Consider the following 22496-nt stretch of genomic DNA (forward strand, 5'->3'; position numbering starts at 1 on the left):
GATTTTTTGATTTTACCAGAATGGTTTTTAACAAACGTATTTCTAGCATTATTAAATACAATGCGTGGCATACTGTACCTGATCACATTTGCTGAAGGTATGTAAAAATGTCAGTATAAAACATTATTGAAAATACTTCTTTCCAAAAATTACAGGAACTGATTGACCGTTATCGTAGAGTTACATACGAATTAATGAAGGGTGCGAACTATTGTTGAGTTGAGGTTCGTTCTGAATATGAAATCGTAATAATAATAATGGAATAACTTTATTTAATACACCAAAGACTGTAAAATTCGTAACTAAAAACCTTGACTTTACACTCGAGATAGCACAATTAGATTGAAACATCGTAATTTTTCTCGCTATTCTCACTTCGAAGACAATAAATTGACCTCCACTTGAAAAACAAGTATGCTCCACTTTGGAATAAGGCATCAATAACATTTCAAGTAAGACTGTTGAATCACTAAAACATACATTTAAAATTAAGGTTCTGCGTATTTTCACAAATAATAATAACTCTGAAACATTATAGTTTAAAGTAATTTCATTTTATTATTATTATACTACACATGTAAATGAATATATACTTCAAGTTTTTTAATACCCAAGCTCTGAATTCAAGTCTCTCTTCTTTTGCGATTTTTTAGTATGGACTAGGGATGGGAAAAACTGACCAGTTAACACCAACACTGGTATTTTCATTCTGAACAGCCAGAAGTTTTCAGCATTTGTTTGGTCTCGGTTATAGTAACTTTCTTCACTTTTTCGTTAATAACCGTGTTAAAAAACCGGCATATCAATTATCCATAGCAGCAACGCTAAAATTTAAAGTTTTTAAATAAAACTTTAAAAAAAAAAAACAAAAAACGAGTAGGCCCTAATGTTTATTCTTAAAATTTCCATTGCCATGAAATGCTGACTTATTATATAACCTGGGAAAAGCGGTCAGCACAGTTTTAATAACAAGGCCTACAGTTAAGAACCAGTAACGAACACAGAAAAATCTACAGCATTGCAGTGACAGTAATGTATTTGTTGGCACACGGCGCGGCCTACTAGATGCTATGCTCGAGGTTCATGGAAGATGTGTTAAAATTCTGTTGCGAATGATCCGTTTTAGATCTCTCTCGTTCCCTCACACCGTACGTCGCCAAATGAATGTTGAGAAATAGTGGACTATATCTTCCTCTATGCTTGCATTCTTCGTAAAAGGTGTAGGTACAATGGATGGAAGAAAAGGATTTTATGTTGAAAGGAAACGAATTTATGAGTAATATCTCAGCAACAAGAACTTCGATTGAATATGTTATCTTTGTCTGAGCAATTGAACACGTATTTTCACATGTGCTCTCTGTCCAGCAATCTGACAGCTTTAGCCTGTTTCTTATCCAGTACAGAAGAATTTGTAAAGCTCGCATTGTCCTTGAGTATCCCCCTGTGTAGGCAGAGAATAACAAAGCCAGTAAGTAGACCTTAAATTTGATAGAATATTAGTTTACCACTGAAGATACTCATATATCAAAATTCACCTAATATTCTGTCAGTTATACTGAAGATGTACGCGATGACTGTTCTAAAAATAAAGATGTGCATTTATACGGAATTTATATATTGCAGAGCTAACCTAAAAGACGCAGCAATTTTCTTTTTATTGTATAAAACGTAATTAAAAATAATAAGCACATGGAGAGTATCTCGATACTAGAGCATTTAATCGTTCTTTTTTAATTTTTATTTTTTTATCTAAGGAAAGCTACTACGATCATTCTTCGTATTTTTCAGGTATTTTTAAATTTCCGACTGTAAGGCAAAATTACTATGAATTTTTTAATACTAACCACAGATGTTCCCGTAGTTTTTCAGTTATGTTAAGTGATGGAAGATAATTAACAGTTGCTCAATTACAATGGCATAGAATGTGCTGAAACGTATCTCGAAAAAGGAAGGTTAAACAATTGTGTCTTGAATAAGGCGGAATTTTCGTATTAATTAATTACCATATTTCTACCAGCCAAAAAGTGGCTCAGGTTTGGAATAAGCGATTAGTCTGATAAAGTTAATGACGCACTGACTTTGAACCTACCGTTCGAAAAGAAAATTCGTGAAACCAGTGATGCTCAGTGTTGTCTGCCAGATTATGTTGCAATGGTACGGTATACAGTTTGTGATTTGTATAATAATGAGGAATCCATTGGATTGTCTAAATGTTTTTAAGTGATTAGCAGTACTTGATTTCAAATTTTACAAAGAGTGGTATAATTAGAGTCAACATTCTTTGATTTTTATGTGTGGATAATTTGCATTTCCCTGCAAATATTTTACTCTCAAAAGTACTTTGTCGTATTATAAACGTGTGTAACACACAAGCGTGGATTCTTTCTGAATTAACATTTTCTTTAAATTTAAGAACATGAAAATTAATTTTAAAAAGTTTCAGCAACGAATAATAATAACAATAATAATACAGAATATAATAAACTCTGCAAAATAACAGTAACGATAACAAAGGCTAAAAGTTGAATAGCGTGCAGCACGTTGCCGTTCTTTAAGCACAGTTGTGATGAACGCACGAGGAACACTAGTGGCGCAGGGTGCTATTAATAAAACTAATTTAGTGACTTTGCTTGGATTTCCGTTACTGTTCCGAGCATCAAATAACACTTCCCTAAGGTGCTAGCAGCGCTCCCACTAATTTTCTTTAGTTGATTGGTATGTCTATGCTAGTCAGTTTTCTTTTTTTTTTATTTTGGCAGCCTGAGCAAACTGAATCAGCAGTGGCGTAGACAGTATTAAAATAGCGTTTTCATTAACTTAACCACTTTCAGAATGATTGCTCCGTGGCCAGGAATTAAATGTATTGATGAGGGAATTTCATCTGGACATCAAAATGATGGAAATGCGTCCATGGAGACTGAGATGAATTCAGAAGAGAAAAGCGAGGTGATGAAGTAGAAATAAGCAATCCTTCTGCGTGCTCCATTTCTAGCATTGCCCTTTTTTTTCACTCGAATTCACTGTTTAACCTCAAACCTATACTTATCTTCGTCGTTTTGACACCCAAATGAAGTTTTTCTAACATATTTCCCACTGTCTGGGGCTGAAGCTATCCTGAAAATCTGCATTTGTTGTTATCAAAGATTTTTTTCTAAAGACAATCCCCAGAATTTGTCGCTTAATAATGAATTTACATTTTCTAACAGACTTTCGGCCTCAACCTTGATTCTGTTTTCTGCCATTTTTCTCTTTAATCTTCACTAGTAAGTTATCCATGTTTTAAGATGTAAAAATTAAAAAGATATGCAGACTAAAATTGTGTATGAACAAAGCAGAGTCATTTTGTACCATTTTATAGACTAGTGACCAATATATCGATTTTTCTTCTGTATTTTATGTCTCTTTGCACAAGTAATTGTGCTTTCGTGCAGCTTGGTCCTCAGCTCCGGTTTGATGTTTATTTGGACTAAGTTTTTAGTCATTTACAAACACCTGAGTATTGTCCGAATAAAGTGGACGTGCGCGGCATCTAACCCGTGGCTAGCTGGCAGGGAACTTCCTGTGTGCGAGCGGCGGCTCATCTTTTTGGCATGCGTCAGCAACAGACTCGGCTAATTTGAGAACTGACGCTAGCGTTTGCCAGACTGCGTCGTACAGCGCTCCGCGGTCTGTGCTCATGTGTGTATTACACCTGCGTAATATGTAACACGCCCCTAGCACGTCGCGTCAGCGCAGATAACTTCGCTGGCGGGAAATGCATCAGTAAGTCTGCATTGCAAGTCTCTCCAGGGGTAAAAACCGGGAAAACTACCACAACGCCAACAAGGAGTTTGCAGGAATAAGCGATATAGTAGCAAAACGCGATAACACGTCCACCGAGGTGTCTGTGTGGCTGGATTAGGAAAGAGGAAGACAACGCAATAACAGAAGAACCGAGCCCTTGGAGAGATTCTCGCCGCTCGGCCGGAAAGCCTGTACGTCTGCGGCAGCCTTGACGGTCGATAGCGGTAGCGCGGTCGATCCCGCGCGAAACTTCGAGACGGTGAGCGCGTCTAGCCGCGCCGGCCAGTGTGCTTCCATGCGTCGTGGATACAACGTGGTAGTTGGTTGGATTGTGTGCGCAGCTCATATCTTTGATACTGTCGACTATGCTACCTTTGTTTTATTTGAAACAGAGAAGAGTGGAATTATAGTACATGAACTCTCAAAGACTATTGCTTGCACGAATTTGCGATGTTCTAGATGCGACGGAGTCGCGAAATTTCGTAGGCATAATGCGCATGCGCCACAGAGCTGCTTTCGCCATTGGGAGGAAACGCGCGGCATGCGTTCGCTTGTTTTGAATTTGAATTCGTGTTGTGATGATTAGTGGTAGTTAATGGCAGCACGAGTTTATTTGTGCAGAGAAATGTATTTTTTTTTTTTTAATTTGTGATCGGTATTTGCCTTCTATACGGTAGTGGGCGTGTCATTTCAGTCAGCAGACGTGATTAACGCGCTGTTGTTTCAGATGTGCAGTGACGTATTCTAAAATTCAATTATGCTCAGATTACTAGCTCGGTATATCTCGGAGACAACTGATCCTTCTTTGTCGAGTGTTTCAAATGCGTGCCATATTTCGATTGTTTCAGCTCAGTGGTTCTGTGACAAAAATGTGATTGAATACAGGAAATATTTCATGCAGTTCTCTTCTGCTTACGAAACTCACATTTTGGCGAAACACATTCCAGCGATGAAGCGAGTATTAATATTCAAATAAATGGAAGAAACTCATTTCATCAGTTATTTGTCTTATTGAGAGCGTAATAAATCACGAACGAATAGAAATTGCAACATTGTGTTAAAAGTGAGGCTTTATTGATAGAACTTCGCTCTCTACAGAACCCTCCACCTGCATCTGTTTGTAAAATTGAAATAAAGGAATAAAGTCCTCTGTGTAATCGTAAATGGGACTTGAAAGTCACTGCCAGTATTCTCCTACACCCATTTCCTCCTTTCATATTTCCCACTTCTTTCACGTGTTACCGCTGCTCCGAACGCTGTATAGTAAGAAAAGCTTGGCACTGGAAGTATAGAGCCGTTTTTACCCAGTAGCTGCTTATTTATTTTCTATTGGTATATAAATAGCTAACAGTGTGTGCTACTATAAGGTTAGCAGTAATAGCAGGCCGATACGTAATTCTCATTCTTGTACAAAGAAAGTTCCAAATGGGACTAGCCACACTGGGGACAGTACGCGATGATTACGTTGGTGGAGAGGGAGAGGTAGAGAGGGGGGTGACAGTATAGTGTGTATGAAAGAATAGTCAATAAATGAATTGAAGTGTCTTCCTTTTTCACAGGTGTAAGAATCATTTAGCAATCGAATACACGTCTCATGGATCACAAGTAGTGCATTTCATTAACTATTTTTCGTTCCTTTTATGACATGGAATTAATGTAGACTAATATTAACTCTAGCTTACTAAACTCTTGTAAAATTTACTATTGAATTTGGTACGCGCTCCCGGTTCCCGCCAATCTGATATTGTCAGTATTATGTCTAAAACAGGGCATTTTGTATGGAGACCTTGTAATTAACTAGTGCGTACACTATTAACTATGACTACCTCTGAATGAAATACGGAGTAGTAAAATTTTTTATGGTTTAGTGACAATATAACATGTCCTCCATTCCCCATACCCCCTCCCTTAGTGTTATAGGGTTAAAGGGACATTATAATCATCAAATAAGAAAGACAGAGGAGAGTATAATTAAATAGGTTGACTAAATCTGTAGTTCTATATTGGGAGACATTATCTGTATTGATTTGTTTTACGAACACCCTTTTTCCACATCGTGATACCTAAAACCAGCTGTGATGTAGATCTTAGTTTCACTTTGAGAAAACATGAAAGACTATTAGTCAGAGCAGAGCTATGACATGTATTAGTCAACCACAATATTACTGCACCTGGGAGCGAGGGCGCTTCCGTTGGCTTATCGTGAGTCAGCGAGTAATCGAGGCTACGGAGGGAAGGATGGACGGTAAAACTACAGTTACGCAATGAAAACTGCACTGACGTCGGTGATTGAAGTTATGAAGTGCATGGTTCATCACACAAGTGCTAGACGCCAAATTCTTCATTTTCCGCATATATTTCGGTGCAGTCTGTTCCAATTTCATCCGCTGTGTCAGTTTCCATGTCACTGTCGTGACATGAGCTGCATGTTCATCCTCATTCTCCAGACCAACATGTTTTATTATATTCTCTATTACCTCTAACGTTAACCATCTCTGCGTCAATATTAATTTTCAATCCCTTTTACATTTTCTCATGCATTTAACCAGTCATATTGGGTAATGGATAACGATTCTTTGGCTGTTTGTTTTTGGAAAGTTAAATGAATGGAAGAAACTTGTTTTGCTGTTCTTTTGTTCCACTGTATTCCGTATTAGCTTTGTAGGGTCCAAATGACAGTAATATGGTGGAAACCTTAGAACAGTATATCCTTTACGCTTTGAAGCGGCATCTGCTTAAAGAAAGGCTTTGTCTTGTTATAAAGCACAATTTGTGAAAGCTCATTTCTTGTTAAACTAGGTTAAAAACTGATTTTGTTCTGATTGAGCCTTTCATTCATGTTTCACCAACTGCGACATAGTTGCGTATACAAACAGTGATCCAATACTGTCAAATGTTTTTTTTTTTATTCCAGTCTCTGATCACAATATCAATTCTTTAGACGATGACCGGTTTCAGTCCGTAATGACCATCCTCAGATCTTTTTGAGTGGAAGAAACTTGTTTTGCAGTTCTTTTGTTCCACTGTATTCCATATTAGGTTTGTAGGGTCCAAATGACAGTAATATGGTGGAAACCTTACAACAGTATATCCTTTACGCTTTGAAGCGGCATCTGCTTAAAAAAAGGCTTTGTCTTGTTCTAAAGCACAATTTGTGGCACGATGCCATTATGGCCTTATCACTTTAGGACATGGTGTAAAAAAGATCTGAGGATGGTCATTACGGACTGAAACCGGTCATCGTCTAAAGAAATGATACTGTGATCAGAGACTGGAATAAAGAACATTTCATTCATGTCCTTTTTGCTATTTGCAGTAATGGAGACTTTGTTCGTCTGATCGGTATCATACGGTGCATTAGGCCTGTCAAGAACAACAATACTACAAGCTGGTATGTCAGGTATCAGTTTCTCTGTTGACCATTTGTGATAATTATTCCCATTCATGTCGTCGTGAAATTTTAGGAATTCGAACACTGCTCCTTCAATGAAAGACAATAATAGCTGTTTGGCCTACACTGTTATTACTTCTTCGTGATGTCGGCGCTACATGGTATAATGCGTATACACCTACGTTTCATCCGTGATTTACTTGGTCCTTTTTCATCAATTCTGATTGCTCTCAAGAATTCAGAATGTTTTGCAACAACGTCGAAAATATTCTGTTAGAAAGGTTCTCTTATTTTGACATTTTTTTAAAACGAAATACTATCTCTTTCTAAAATTTTTAAATGTTTCCCTCGCTTCCTAAAAATGTGCCTCAGATTTTGCAAAAAGCAGTAGCTCTTTCAACGATGAGATTTCCTTCTTCTGCTCATAATACTTCAAAAATTTTCTTCGAATAAATGCCTTATCGAAGTCATCTAGAGAAACTGCTATTCCAGGACGCCTTTGTTATCGAGGAGTTTCAGCCTTTTTCCCCAGTTTCTTCCGCTTTCTTAAAGCCTTCCAAAATATATATTTTTCTGTTGTTTCTGACTTCCCTGCCATTTTTGCTGCTCAGCAGATTGCTTTCTGTAGAGCTATCATTACGTGATACTGCTTTTTCTCTTCCTGTAAAATTTTAAGACTTTGAACAGAAGCTCTTTTTCACCAGAATTTCGTGACATCTTCCTCTCTTTGCCACTCTAGGGTGTATTCATGGTTATGGATAACTACGCACTGCACACTGATGATATATTACGAGGACAGCCGAACCATTTGATGGTGTGCGCACGCCTGACCAGAAAGCTAAAAAATGGTTCAAATGGCTCTGACCACTAAGGGACTTAACTTCTGAGGTCATCAGTCCCCTAGAACTTAGAACTACTTAAACCTAATTAACCTAAGGACATCACACATATCCATGCCCGAGGCAGGATTCGAACCTGCGACCGTAGCGGTCGTGCGGTTCCAGACTGTAGCGCCTAGAACCGCTCGGCCACCCCGGCTGGCGACCAGAAAGCATTGACAGTGCGATGCGTTTTGCCCAGTCACCACTGTACTTGTTTACTGTAACGTGACACCGAGTTTCCAACGACCACAGGAGGGCAAGTGCAATTATATCGTGGTTAGGCAGTATGCTGCACAAAACTGTCAGTCATACAGCCACTTTTTCATTTTTAATAACAGTGTAACAGTCTCAAGAGAAATTTAAACCCAGCTGAATAAAACATGTTACTAGGTAATACCATTAAATAATCTACAAAAGCAGTTTAAACTAAATAGACAAAAACAACATGTTGAAATTAAAGTAGCGTAATAACAATTCCCTATAGTGATGTATAACTGTTGTTTTGTGTTGCACATAAGTCACAGAAATCTGTCATTAAATCTCAGTAATTAAGCCTGGAAAATCTTACACGCTATCACAAGGTTTGCTAATACATCGGGGTACCAGAATACACTATTTACAAGGAAAGCGACCCGTTAGGCCGTGTTGAGTTAGATACAATTATTGTTTTCACTGGCTGAAAGAATTCTGTCCTCCCACACTTCGTACGCCGTCTTTTTATAATTATTGGCAGTTTAAAGCAGATCGTTTCTTTCTTCTATATCAGTATTTTCGTGTCACTATTGAACGGATCCAGAAAGTGGATGACGGCTTTCCACAACCGCCGTCATTGGTGGTTTGCTAAATTCCGCTATAACGTTGCATCCGTGGCGCCTCGTACCTCATGACCGTAGCCCATTCCACAGTCCTATGTCTGTATTGTACTGTGTTCTGGATAATCGGTGTGAATTTATTTTCTGTTTAAATTCTTTGCCGAATGTGATCGAAATTCTTCTAGATTGTCCACAGTTACGAAGGTACAATTTTTACCTACAAGAGAAATTCCCCATCGCACCCCCCCCTCAACCCCGCCCCCCACCCACCCACTGCCGCACCCACCGATTTAGTAGTCAGATGGCACACTGCATAGCCCGTCATAAACCAAACACAAATCAGGCATTGAAACAGTGAGAAGGTGTACTGAACTGTGAAAAAAGAAGCAAAATAGGAACTGTGAACGGTCCGCGCTGAAGGTGTGCAACTTCGAGTGAGTGTGAGTAGCCACAACGTTGTGGTTATGTGGTCACGGTACTGTGCTGCGTAGAGGGAGATCAGTCTTCAAATCTCCCATCTCCCAAGTGCCCCCTCCCCCCCCCCCCCATCTCCCTTCCTTTTCTCTTCTTTAACCTGTCGGGTAGACCGTTCGCCTGGTGCAAGTCTTTCGAGTTGACGCCACTTCGGCGACTTGCGTGTCGATGGGGATGAAATGATGATGATAAGGACAACACAACACCCAGTCCCTGAGCGGAGAAAATCTCCTACCCAGACGGGAATCGAACCCCGGCCCTTAGGTATGACATTCCGTCGCGCTGACCACTCAGCTACCAGGGGCGGAGTTTTAACAAAATTATGAACTGTCAGTCCGGCCATAGACGTGTCCGTTCGCTGTATTCAGATATGTGTCTGCGTCGTGGTGTAACGTCCATTTGCAACAGCGAGGCGTAAGGAAGGGACTTCCAGACTTAAGTACCTCCTATACGTCCTGCGCAAGTACCACATGTTATGACACTTGCGTTCCGCCTTGGAAGCTTTGGATTCTTGGATTCCTTTGTTGTAACATAGATTACATCTGTTTATTTGTTGTTTTCATTTCTGTGAGAGGTCTATGCGGCATCTCGCCTGCGCTCATTATTCATCACATTTACTTGCAACGATAGTATATTTTTACCACATGACTCATATTCTATAACGAACGTGTAGTATGACAATTGCCAAGTCTGCAGAAGGAGAACAGACACGTGACTGACAGGAAAGTTCACAATTTTGTGAAAAAAGGGGGCACGAAGGAGATATAAACACCGATCATCCGCTTTGCAGTCCAATACTGTGTCCACGCAGCCAAGACACTATAATTATAACAGCTCACTTGATGTTGACATCTTGAGCTTGGACTATTAACTGTTTCTGTTTTGCATCTTTTTCACAATTCTTTCTGTTTTCAAGTTTGATATGTGTTCAGTTTTTGACGGGCTATCCACTGGGCTGTTTTACCACGTAATCTGAGGGGGTGCGATGAGGAGTTTTCCCTGTTAGAACTTCGCCCAAGTTCTTACCTTGAAGGTGTTACGTCCTCACTGAAGGTGTACTTACACTAACAAACTACCTGGGAGGTACCTTGAGGTATGCCCCACACAGGACCGGCTCTAGAATTTTCTTGCACACAAGCGATTTAATATTTGGCGGCTCCCACTCCCCCCCCCCCCCCCATTCCTTCACCCACGTCAATTTCGCTACTAATTGTGATACGCACTATGTAAAAATATTGAACTTGGGTGCCCTGGCGTCCTCGGAGCTTGGCCCCAAGTGGCAGCTGTTAATTGTGATCTGTCATGTATAGAAATCTTACGGTTGGGTGCCTTTGGTGCCCCTCTCAGCATGGCGCACCTTCGGCGACTTCTGTCGCTTGAGCCTTAAACTAGCTCTGTCCCCAGAGCGGCGAGAACGTGCACACAGGCGGCGCCGAGAAAGAATGGGATCTCTGTTGGTGAAAACGTCCGTCCTGTTGAGTGGTTTGTTGTGCACACGCAGTTGTTGCATTTCCGTAATGGCAGAAAAATTCTTGAAATAATTCATTTTCCAGCATGAGGCTTTTTGTCAACTTGAAGTAAACACATTATTTCATGTCATTCGATATTAGCTGTTTACTTTTTGAAATAAGTATTCGGGGAACAATTTGATATCCTGTGATTGTGTAATCAGGTCAACTTCGGTAATTTCCGCGATTAGTCAGCAGAAGGGAAAATAGGCTTTTAGCGTTCGAAGAGTAATTTCTGTTTTCATATAAAACAAAGGTAAAACTTTAATAATATTTACCATGATGTTGTTAAAACTTTAATCATATTTACGATGTTGTCATTTAGCAGAAGGTAATTCATTGATCGCGTAATTTTCTTAAAACGTGGAAGTTTTGCCACCGTCCAATGTTGGCTTAACTCGAATATGGTGTCATGACGCACACCACTCCAAACTTCAGTGGTCGACCTTGTACGTAATTCCGCCTCTACCCTGACGACACACTACTAGTTGAGGTACCAGCCTGCAACTTTCGTAGTCTATTATGTACTTTAAGAGCAATCAAGAGACTGCAGCGCTATTGGTGAACTCGAGCACATGGCAAAGTGTTACAATGTATAATGGAGACTGGAACAGCGAATCTTGTCACTCCACAGCGGTTTCCTACGATCTCCCTCTTGAGACACGCAGTTTACACCGTGATTTGCTCCGGACCTTCTGTCATTTTAACACACGAGCGAAGCCAATCAGAACGAAAATTACGTGGAACCGGGATGCATGTGGCGCATGCCACACTGATCGGCAGCAGGGCGATCAGCGCAGGCAGGCCGCCTGACTCGCGGGGCTGAGGGGGGGGGGGGGGGGGGGGGGCAGCGCGGCGTCTAAATGTGAATCTTGGCCGCGGCCAGTTCTCGGAACGCGACAGGCCAAGTTTCGCGTGGCCGCGGTCGCTGCCCAGCGCGTGATCTGCTGACACTGATGGCACCCATTACGGTACCAGCGCAGTCACCGCGGCTTGCCACAGGCAGCTCATCTACGCTCTACCCCGTATTCTGCGTCACTGGATGGAAATATCTAGCAAAAAAAGCGCACTGGAAGAAAGCGGAAAGTGTGCTCATTCGTATGTCAGAAAAGCTGATGTATTCCTCATTGAAATTCTACATCTACATCATTACTATTCAGTTCACAGTTAAGTTCCTGACAGAGAGTTCATCACACCACCTTCGAGCTATTACTCTACCGTTCGACTGTCTTACGGTGCGCGGGAAAAACGAGCACTTAAATATTCTGATCTCTCTTGCCTTATTATGATAATCTTTCTCCTTATGTGGATGTCCGCCCCCGGTAGCTGAGTGGTCAGCGTGACAGACTGTTAATCCTAAGGGCCCGGGTTCGATTCCCGGCTGGGTCGGAGATTTTCTCCGCTCAGGGACTGGGTGTTGTGTTGTCCTAATCATAATCATTTCATCCCCATCGACGCGCAGGTCGCCGAAGTGGCGTCAAATCGAAAGACCTGCACCAGGCGAACGGTCTACCCGACGGGAGGCCCTAGCCACACGACATTTCCATTTCCTTATGTGGATGACCATCTGGTCTGCCTAGCGCCGTTGACAAGCGGGGTCCACTCAGCCCTTGTGAAACAAACTGAGAAGCTACTTGTAAACGTAGGCTTCCGCGGCCGATGTCACAGTCAATAAAATTCTTCAGGATTTGAGGCCGCATTGTCAACTATAAAATTCCGACGTTTCGGCGACCGTTGCAGGGCGCCTTCCTCAGGGTGTATTGCTAACTGCTGAATGAGCACTAGTTTGGTTACTTATATCCTATGGAGGAGTACTGTCATTGGATATGAGGGTGAGGAGGAAGGGTATTAGGAGTTCATTTTATTGGTCTTTGCATTGCGTTTTGTTACTGGCAGAAATATGCGTTTGCCATTGGAGTTTATTGCTTACCATTGGTGGAAATCGGCGAATAGGAAACTGAGCGGTGACTGCAGCGTAGCGTTGTTTACTAAGTGCCTAGTATCGACTAGAGCGCGTCAGCACTCTGTGTACCCTCCACCGCTGTGGCCTACCGCGAGAGCTGTCACTGCTGGCAGCCAAGACGCAGTAAGGAAAATATAGAGCGTTGGAGACGTTTGGCTCCACTAGCCTAACTAGCACCAACAATTGTTGAGGAGGTCCAGGTCGTCCCCTCGAGCAGCCTGCCTACTTTTACAGATTGCTTGGGTGACAGCGATCTACCTCAATAATTTTAATAAAACACGGTTTCAAATATCAGAAGGTAACTACCAATGGCGAGAAAGACGGGTCGGTAACTGTCTTCTCTAATCATATTGTCGAATCGGTAGGCTATTTCTATACCCTCTCTAATTCTCCTCCTCGAACTAAATGGCTGTTTCGCCAGTACGCGGGGCTCTCGAAATACGTTCTTCATCCTGCACTGTTCCTGATCTTCCGCCACCGCTGGTTTGTTGTATTGTCTGAGGCGGATATATCTCTCGTGTTAGTTAACCTTGTGCTTATTGGACGCCCAGTCTCACCTACATACACCAGTCCACATTCGCACCCGACTTCATAAACGCTGGCGGCATGAAATTTGTCAATTGTATCTTTCGTCGAGCCCTGAACGTCTTTTATTTTGTTGTTGCTAAGAAAAATCGGCTTAATACCTGCCCGACGGAAAATTTTGCCCCGTCGTTCAGTAACACCTTGTATGTATGGTAGCAGGACGGTGTTCTGTGCTTCGTTCTGCTTTTACCTGTTGCCCTCCTCCTTCGGCGCCATGGTTTTGTGTATCATCCTCATGTCGTAGCCATTAGCTCCAAAGACCTTGCGTTCTGTATTTCAGCTGTCAGATTGTGTTCATCGCTGATCCTATAGGCTCTCTTAGTTAAAGTTGCAGAGCCGATTTCCTTTGCATAGGATGGTGGTGGGAGGATGCATGCAGGTACCTGCCCGTGTTGGTGGGCTTCCTATAAACTCTGTCCAAGCTTCCCGTCAGGCATACGGTAAACTTCCACGTCGAGAAAAGGCAAATACCCCGTTCTTTTCTATCTCCACGGTAAAGTGAATTTTGATGTGCTGCTGATTGAGATGTTGGTGGAAGTTCTGAAGCTCTTCTTCTCCGTGTGGCCAGATAACAAAGGTGTCATCAACATATCGTAGCCAGCATTCTGGGCGTAATGGAGTGCTGATTCGAAGAAACACCATTGATGACTAACACAGTGATCAGCTGTGTTGACATACGTCCAAAGGAGCAACAGTAATCTAAAATAAACAGAGGGTTAGGTGAGAAAAAATTATGATCTGTGCAAGAAAATGACACAGATTACGAGATAGCAGCATAATCCCAAAAGAGGTAATTGTCTACGAGGGAATTATTAATCGAATAAGTGGTTGGCAGAAATCTGACGCAACTGCGGTGTTTAATGCTTCAAATGCGTCATTACACTTGGTAACAAATGTACGCAGCAACGGTGATAGAATGAAAGTGTACTTTATTTTTGTTTACTTAAACTTCTTTAACTCATGTAATGGTAAGTTTATCTTATCTTTGTTTCATTATACTAAGGCTAAACTGTGATTTTGCTTATACATGTCTACACTGGTTGCATAAAGACAGCTATAGTTTACATATGTACAAAGTACACCGCGCACCCAGTCGTGTTCCCATCATCATATCTGTGGTACAAGAATATAACGTTGGACAAAACTGAGAAACGTACATTACAGCGTACTCATTCCACGACATCAATGCCTAAACTGGCTAATTTACGAGGTAAACAATTTTTGCCACTAGGCGGCATTAGCGACAGCATCATAATGCATACGACGACAGGCATATTTGTAATATCTTAGTTCTTATTGAAAGTACGTGTATTATTTAAATTTCGGTTGTATGAAAATTGGTATTAGGAACTGCATTACATTGAAAAGGGCGTAACTGTTATATTTTAGAGCTGTGTGGTCGCATTCGAATCTTGCGAGTCATAGAGACTCAGCACGAACTTTTTTAACAACAAATATTAAATTCACTATTGCATGGTACATCGAATTACGGTAGCTTCATAAATACAAAACTTAACAGACTTAAAAGTTGGTGGTAGAGGAACAGAGACATTTATTGGAATTACAAAGGACCACAGCCGTATAGAACCTAGTGGCTGATAATGCTTGTATTACCTGAATTGTCATTACATGTACGTTATATATTGCCAATGATTGTAGTACATTTTTAACAAAACTGTCATCTGGTATTATACAATACAGTTCTATACAACTTATCTTACAAAGCGCGTCAAACCAGATATTGTTTGTAAAATAATACAAACTATACATTAAGCAATGAAATATTGTAAGTAATTATCACACATGAAACCAACGTTTAGCCCATGGTTACAGTGGCCAAAACGGTAGTTCCGTCAGTGATAGATATTTATAGTATAAGTACATAAGATATATTTCTTCAGTTCTTAATTAAAACTTTAAACATTAGTTTAAATCTAGAGTACATAGAAGTGGTCTGCCTTTTCTTTCAAATAAGCACTACGTAGACATTCCTATCTAACAGAAATAAATTCCTAAATCTTACTGTGGTGCAGATTATTACGAGAAGAAACAGTTCATTTCCATGTAAGGTATTCCTGAGATGTTTTAAAGCTTTCGTGAAAATTTTTGTTGTTGCATACACGGGAAGGATCACAATTAATAGGGAAAACTGAAATGATAACAGAAACAAAAGCATTTCAATAAACAAGGGTGTGCAAACATGCCGTTAGCGAGGTATTCTAAAAGATCTGTTACATTTTCTGAGTGTCCTGCCAATAAAACGCAGTCTTTGGCTAGCCTTCCCCACAACATTTTCTATGTGTTGCTTCCAATTTAAGTTGTTCGTAACTGTAATGCCTAGGTGGCTAGTTGAATTTATGGCCTTTAGATTTGACTGATTTATCGTATAACTGAAGTTTAACGAATTCCTTTTAGCACTAATGTGGATGACCTCACACTTTCCGTTATTTAGGGTCAACTGTTAATTTTCTCACCATTGAGATATCTTTTCAAAATCGTTTTGCAATTTGCTTTGATCTTCTGATAACTTTATTAGTCGATAAACGACAGCGTCATTTGCAAACAACCTAAGACGGCTGCTCATATTGTCTCCCAAATCGTTTATATAGATAAGGAACGGCAAAGGGCCTATAGCACTACCTTGGGGAACGCCAGAAATCACTTCTGTTTTACTCGATGACTTTCCGTCAGCTACTGCGAACTGTGACCTCTCTGACAGGAAACCAGAAATCCAGTCACATAACTGAGACGATATTCCATAAGCACGCAATTTCATTACAAGCGGCTTGTATGGTACAGTGTCAAAAGCCTTCCGGAAAGCCATAAATACGGAATCGATCTGAAATCCCTTGTCAATAGCACTCAACACTTTATGTGAATAAGAGCTAGTTGTGTTTCACACGAACGATTTTTTCTAAATTCATGTTGACTGTGTGTCAACAGCCCGTTTTCTTCGAGGTAATTCATAATGTTCGAGCAAAATATATGTTCCAGAATCCTGCTGCATATCGACGTTAATGATACGAACCTGTAATTTAGTGGATTACTCCTACTACCTTGTTGAATAGTAGTGTGACCTGTGAAACTTTCCAATCTTTGTTGTATATGATCGTTAAGTATGGAGCTAATGCATCAGAATACTCTGAAAGGAATCTAATTGGTATACAGTCTGGACGAGAAGACTTGCTTTTATTAAGTGATTTAAGTTGCTTCACTACGACGAGGATATTTGTTCAAATGTTCAAATGTGTGTGAAATCTTATGGGACTTAACTGCTAAGGTCATCAGTCCCTAAGCTTACACACTACTTAAGCTAAATTATCCTAAGGACAAACATACACACCCGTGCCCGAGGGAGGACTCGAATCTCCGTCGGGACCAGCCGAGGATATTTACTTCTACGTTACTCATGTTGGCAACTGTTCTTGATTCGAATTCTGGAAATTTACTTCGTCTTCTGTTGTGAAGGCATTTCGGAAGGCTGTGTTTAGTAACTCTGCTTTGGGTGCACTATCTGCGATAGTATCTCCAGTTATCGCGCAGAGAAGGCATTGATTGTTTCTTGCCGCTAACATACTTTACATACGACCAGAATCTCTTTGGATTTTCTGCCAGGTTTCGAGACAAAGCATCTCGCATTAATGTCATTGCTAAATTTCGGGCTTCTGTAAAAGATCGCCAATCTTGGGGATTTAGCATCTGCTTAAATTTGGCACGTTTGTTTCGTTGTTTCTGCAACAGTGTTCTGACCCATTTTGTCGTTTGTTAATTTATTTTGTATAAATCTCTCAATTGTTGCAGATACTGTTTCTTTGAATTCAAGCTACATCTGGTCTACGCTTATAGTATTAAATTGGAAGGAGTGAAGATTGTCTCTCAGGAAGGCGTCAAGTGAATTTTTATCAGCTTGTTTGAACAGGTATATTTTTCGTTTATTTTTGGAGGATTTGGGGGTTACAATATTCAGTCTCGCTACTACAACCCTATGTTCAATAATCCCTGTATCCGATTTGATTCTCGTTATTAAGTCAAGATTATTTGTTACTAAGAGGTCAAGTGTGTTTTCACAACCGTTTACTGTTCGCGTGGGCTCATGAACTAACTGCTCGAAATAATTTTCAGAGAATGCGCTTAGCACAATTTCGGATGATGTTTTATGCGTACCTCCGGAATTAAACACGTATTTTCGCTAACATATCGTGGTAAATTAAAGTCACCACCAACTGTAATCGTATGAGTTGGGTACATGTTTGAAATCAAGTTTTCTTTGAACCTTTCAGCAACTGTATCATCTGAATTTGGAGGTCGGTAAAAGGATTCAATTATTATTTTATTCCTTTTGCCAACAATGACCTCTGCCCATACTAAGGCAGATGAACTGTCTACTTCAATTTCGCGACAAGCGAAAACTACTTCTGATAGCGAGAATCACCTCACCCCCAACCGTGTTTAGCCTATCCTTTCAGAACACCGTTAGGTTCTTCGCAAAAATTTCGTCTGAGATGATCTCCGGCTTTAGCCAGCTTTCAGTGCCTATAACGATTTGAGCATCAGTGCTTTCTATTAGCGCTTGGAGCTCCGGTACTTTCCCAACACAGCTACAAAAATTTACAATTGTTATACCGATGTTAAAAATAATAGATTAGGTTACATTAATGAGACAAAACAGTTTCCGTATATATGTATCTGAAATGTAAACTTCTCAATGAAATGCCCGTGTATTTGGGCTCAAGTGTCAGAATAACTACGTGCAGTGTTGGGGAATGCGCTAACTGCATGATGGGGCACAGGTACATTTTTCTGCTGATGCAGGACGGTGTTTAAAACACCGATATGATCCACGATGGACAGGTCAAACACAGCCTGTACCTTGACTCCCAAGATCACCTGAACCCAAGCCTTTGGATCTTTCTGTTTGGGATCATCTCAAAAATGAACTGTACAGAACTCCTGTTAATATGACTAAAGAACTGGAGAAGGAAATCTGTCAGTCTTGTCACGAATTACGAGATGATCTGGGAGTGTCGGAGTGAATCCGTAACACTCTACAGAGGTGAGCATGGCATTGCATCCAAATGTTAGAAAGACAAGCTGAACATCTCTTTTAATATGCACCAGTGTACAGTAATTTGTAACATGGAGTGTGCTCGAGTAGTATGTATTATATTTTTGATAAGGTTGAGCCTTTGGTGAAATTTGAGCTTAATTAGATGGGGAATTAATTGAAAAGTTCACATTTAAAATACTCTTGTACTAACTAGGACAATACTTCATACTGAAATCAATGATGGATTATAGCTGCACATTCGCAATTTACCCACAAACGGCTTATTTGAAACCTTTGTTTATTGGATTTTCTTTGCTTTTACAAGTATAATAAAATACCTTCAGCCGTATCAGTTTTCTCCGCTAATTACGATACATCCTGTATAGAAATTTTCACCTCTCACTTAGGCGCTCCAGTGGGCCTTAAACCAGCCCCGATTCTAGCACGGACATATGCTAGCCTATTGCCATTTTTAGTTACTTTTTCGGCACCACAGTGATCTCAGAAGCTTTACACATAAAGTCATGGTTAGTGCCAGGCCCACCTCCCCTCAGCCACCGTAGATGCCTTGTCTACCCCCTCAGAGCCATATACCGTCGCCAAGACTAGAAGATGGTGGCACTAATGCAGTTGTCCTCCTCTTCCATGCTGCCTCTTGCGCCACCTTCACCTCCCTCACAGACCTTGGATACTGAATCTCAATCTTAGAACCCAGGAACCATTTCGCTCACAATGAAAAATAACAGTAAAATAAAAAAAGAAGCTTAAAATCTTGTCCTCTGCTGAGAACTTGTGCCACACAAGGTTCGGGTGCTATGTTTTTAAAATTCCCCACAAAAATTAATGTGTGGGAGGGGTAGCTAAACAAGCAGTAAACTACCTCGTTCACAGTGAAGCTCCAGCTCTGTGAAAATCACATCAGTCTTATATGTACACATCACGCATCCACCACATTTGAGGGCAAAACACGTTTATACAAAGCACAAGGCGAATCATAACCACCAAAATGTGGCCAGTACATACCATAAAAAGGACATGTTACCAAAGTAATGGTCTGTAGACAGCCGCGGTGGCCGAGCGTTTCTAGGCGCTTCAGTTCGGAACCGCGCTGCTGCTACGTCGCAGGTTCGAATCCTAGCTCGGGCATGGATATGTGTGATGTCCTTAGGTTAGTTAGGTTTAAGTAGTTCTAAGTCTCGGGGACTGATGACCTGAGATGTTAAGTCCCATAGTGCTCAGAGCCATTTGAACCATTTAATGGTCTGTAACATATTTATGTGCAGCGTTATGAGACGAAAAACTATCAGCAGTAGTAAACGCAGGACCCCCAGTACATTATGGTGTGTGGAACTCAACGCTGTAACCACGAGCTGGTCTATGGAACCCGTACAATGGAGATATGCATCAAGGGGTCCACTCAGCTACATCAGCCCTGCACAATGAGGCTCTGACTCAGATGGTGTGACCTCTGCGGCGTGGCGCTCACCAGCAGCAGCAGTATTCTAGAGAAATTGGCAGTCTTTGCTGGTGTCCTCGTGAAGATGCGTTGAGAAAACGGATTATTAATCTGTTTGAAGTTAAAATTCTCGGAAATAAAGACAGGAAATGACGAACTATTACTGCCCAGACGGTAATTTCTACATATACTGCCATTTAAACATGACGCAATGGGTACTTTACTGTCTCAACAGACACAGTCAAAAATATATCACGGATTCAGCATCTTTTAGTGAAACATTTCCAATGAATAGTGGGAAGAAAATCTATGACACTTTCTGTGTGAATTTCTCAGGGAATGTCGTTCAAAATCTGCAGGACACTTATGGGCAGACCTTACTTTGTATCATAACCAAGTGACTTTGGAGCCAGTTGAAGAATGTAAAGATATGGCCGATTAACATGATGAAATGAAACACTTCAAAAGTATCAAATCAGATGGGCCGAAACACTGCAACCTCTTACTTAATAGCGTGCTGATCCATTTTTTCCCACCAAGTACAAAAAATGGTTCAAATGGCTCTGAGCACTATGGGACTTAACTTCTGAGGTCATCAGTCCCCTAGAACTTAGAACTACTTAAACCTAACTAACCTAAGGACATCACACACATCCATGCCCGAGGCAGGATTCGAACCTGCGACCGTAGCGGTCGCGCTGTTCCAGACTGTAGCGCCTAGAACCGCTCGGCCACTCCGGCCGGCCATCCAGTACAGTGTTGATAAGTGGAAAGGGATTGAAATATGTAATTTTTTGAGTGGAATATATTCATAATAACGTTCCTTGTTGAATCTGACGGATCAGTATAAGACGAGAATGTTTCAGTTAAGTCACTGCTGGTGCGTTGCTATACCTTAGATTTGGCACCGAATGTAGTATCCACCCTGTGATGTGTGGTATTTTTCAATCAGAGCTGTGTTTTATAAACTCAAAGATCAATTTCTTGGAAGCTCCAATGAGTAATTGGTGGTGTAGCTTTAAAAACCCTGAAAGTCTCAAGAATGTTGTTGTCTTCTGAGGTTGAACATCATGAGGACCTATGGGCCATGAAGGTAAATACCGCTGTAAAGTAGCTGAACATAGATACTTTGCAGGTAGATCTTGTGAGAATATATCTGTGAAACTGTCTTGCATAGGACAGTGGAAGCAGTCAGACAGAGATGTGCCGTTTGTGAGTTTGGTCACTCGATTGCAGTCATCGGCTTTTCAGTGGACTGGATCACCTCATATACAACATAAAGTAATCGTTGAGATGCTTCAAATGGTTCCATTTCTAAGATCACAGTTTGTAGCTTGGCAGAGCTAGTGTGAAGGTCTTGTACCTTCAAATGTCACAAGTAGTTCTAGACGTTGCAGAGTAGCCCTTTTTAATGCCTCGCTGTAAAGTAATGCCTGTTTTGCTGTGACTTATGGGAGGGAAAGTGCTTCAATTTCAGGAAAAGTGGGAGACTGAGCTCGTACAAGTATAAATACTACCCATTTTTCACTAGCAGTATGAGTCACCGCCAGGAGCAAGCTACAAGGGGAAGAGTATACTGGTTGTTGTATTGAAATTGATCATTTAGTTGTCACCACTCGATATAGTCTTGGCTAGTTGCTGGTCGACTAGCCACAAGTAAGTCTGAATGCTGCTGAACTGGCGTCTTCAAGCTGGCAGGCCCCACTACAGGCTGCGAACTTGGGGGTTCATGGTTCTTACCTGAGCCTCTCTAGCTGGTTAGTGTTAGAAAATTATACTATTGCTGATTCGCACTGTGCAGCCACTCTCTACCACCGCGGGCCACTACCACTACTGCCTAAGATGGAGGCCTCTCTTCAGCACCATGTGCTCGAATGCCTCCTGCAGTGAGTCACGCATCCACCCAGGTAACATGACTGACTTTACGGAGTCTGTCATAGTGGCGTGCAGCCCGGCTGCATGGGAGTTGATGCGGCGCTACATCGCTGGAGTGCTGACCATGTAATCTCGGTTTGGGTGCCACCTGCTGGCCGAGAACACGCTACTCGCTGGACGCGGAGGGAGGCCACTTGCTGATGTGAGCGCACTTCACTGACTGAAACCAACCTGTCTTTGGGGTGCTGTCTGTCACGGCTGTTGCATCTTTCGCTCGGAATAGATGTCTCTATGTAATTACTGTTATTACGACTGAACGCCGGACGTCCAGTTAGTTCCTACCCACCACCTTGTTGCAAACAAGTCCAGGGTGGAGACATGAACACCATTCTGAACTCTTGAAGAAGTTCCCACCCATCGCAGAAGTCATTCAACTCTGACCTCTACACCGATCACAGTACGCTCTGAGGAGCAATTCACAGTAACAAGAGTAAGTCGACTTGGTGCTTGTTACAAAAAAAGGTTACAGTGGTTTAACGGAATGAGCTGATATTGAAATGCTAATGTAGTAATTTATACACTATAGTGTTGTAACCTAAAAAAAAAGAAAGATAACGTGAAATACGTTAATTATTAGAAAATCTGTTAGACTGTAGTGTCGAATTCTAGTGCCACATTATAGTTCATTCTCATTTTAATAGAGAATATTAGACTTCTTTCA

The sequence above is a fragment of the Schistocerca nitens genome, chromosome 1 (assembly GCF_023898315.1).
Source record: "Schistocerca nitens isolate TAMUIC-IGC-003100 chromosome 1, iqSchNite1.1, whole genome shotgun sequence".
NCBI classification, from domain to species: Eukaryota; Metazoa; Arthropoda; class Insecta; order Orthoptera; family Acrididae; genus Schistocerca; species Schistocerca nitens.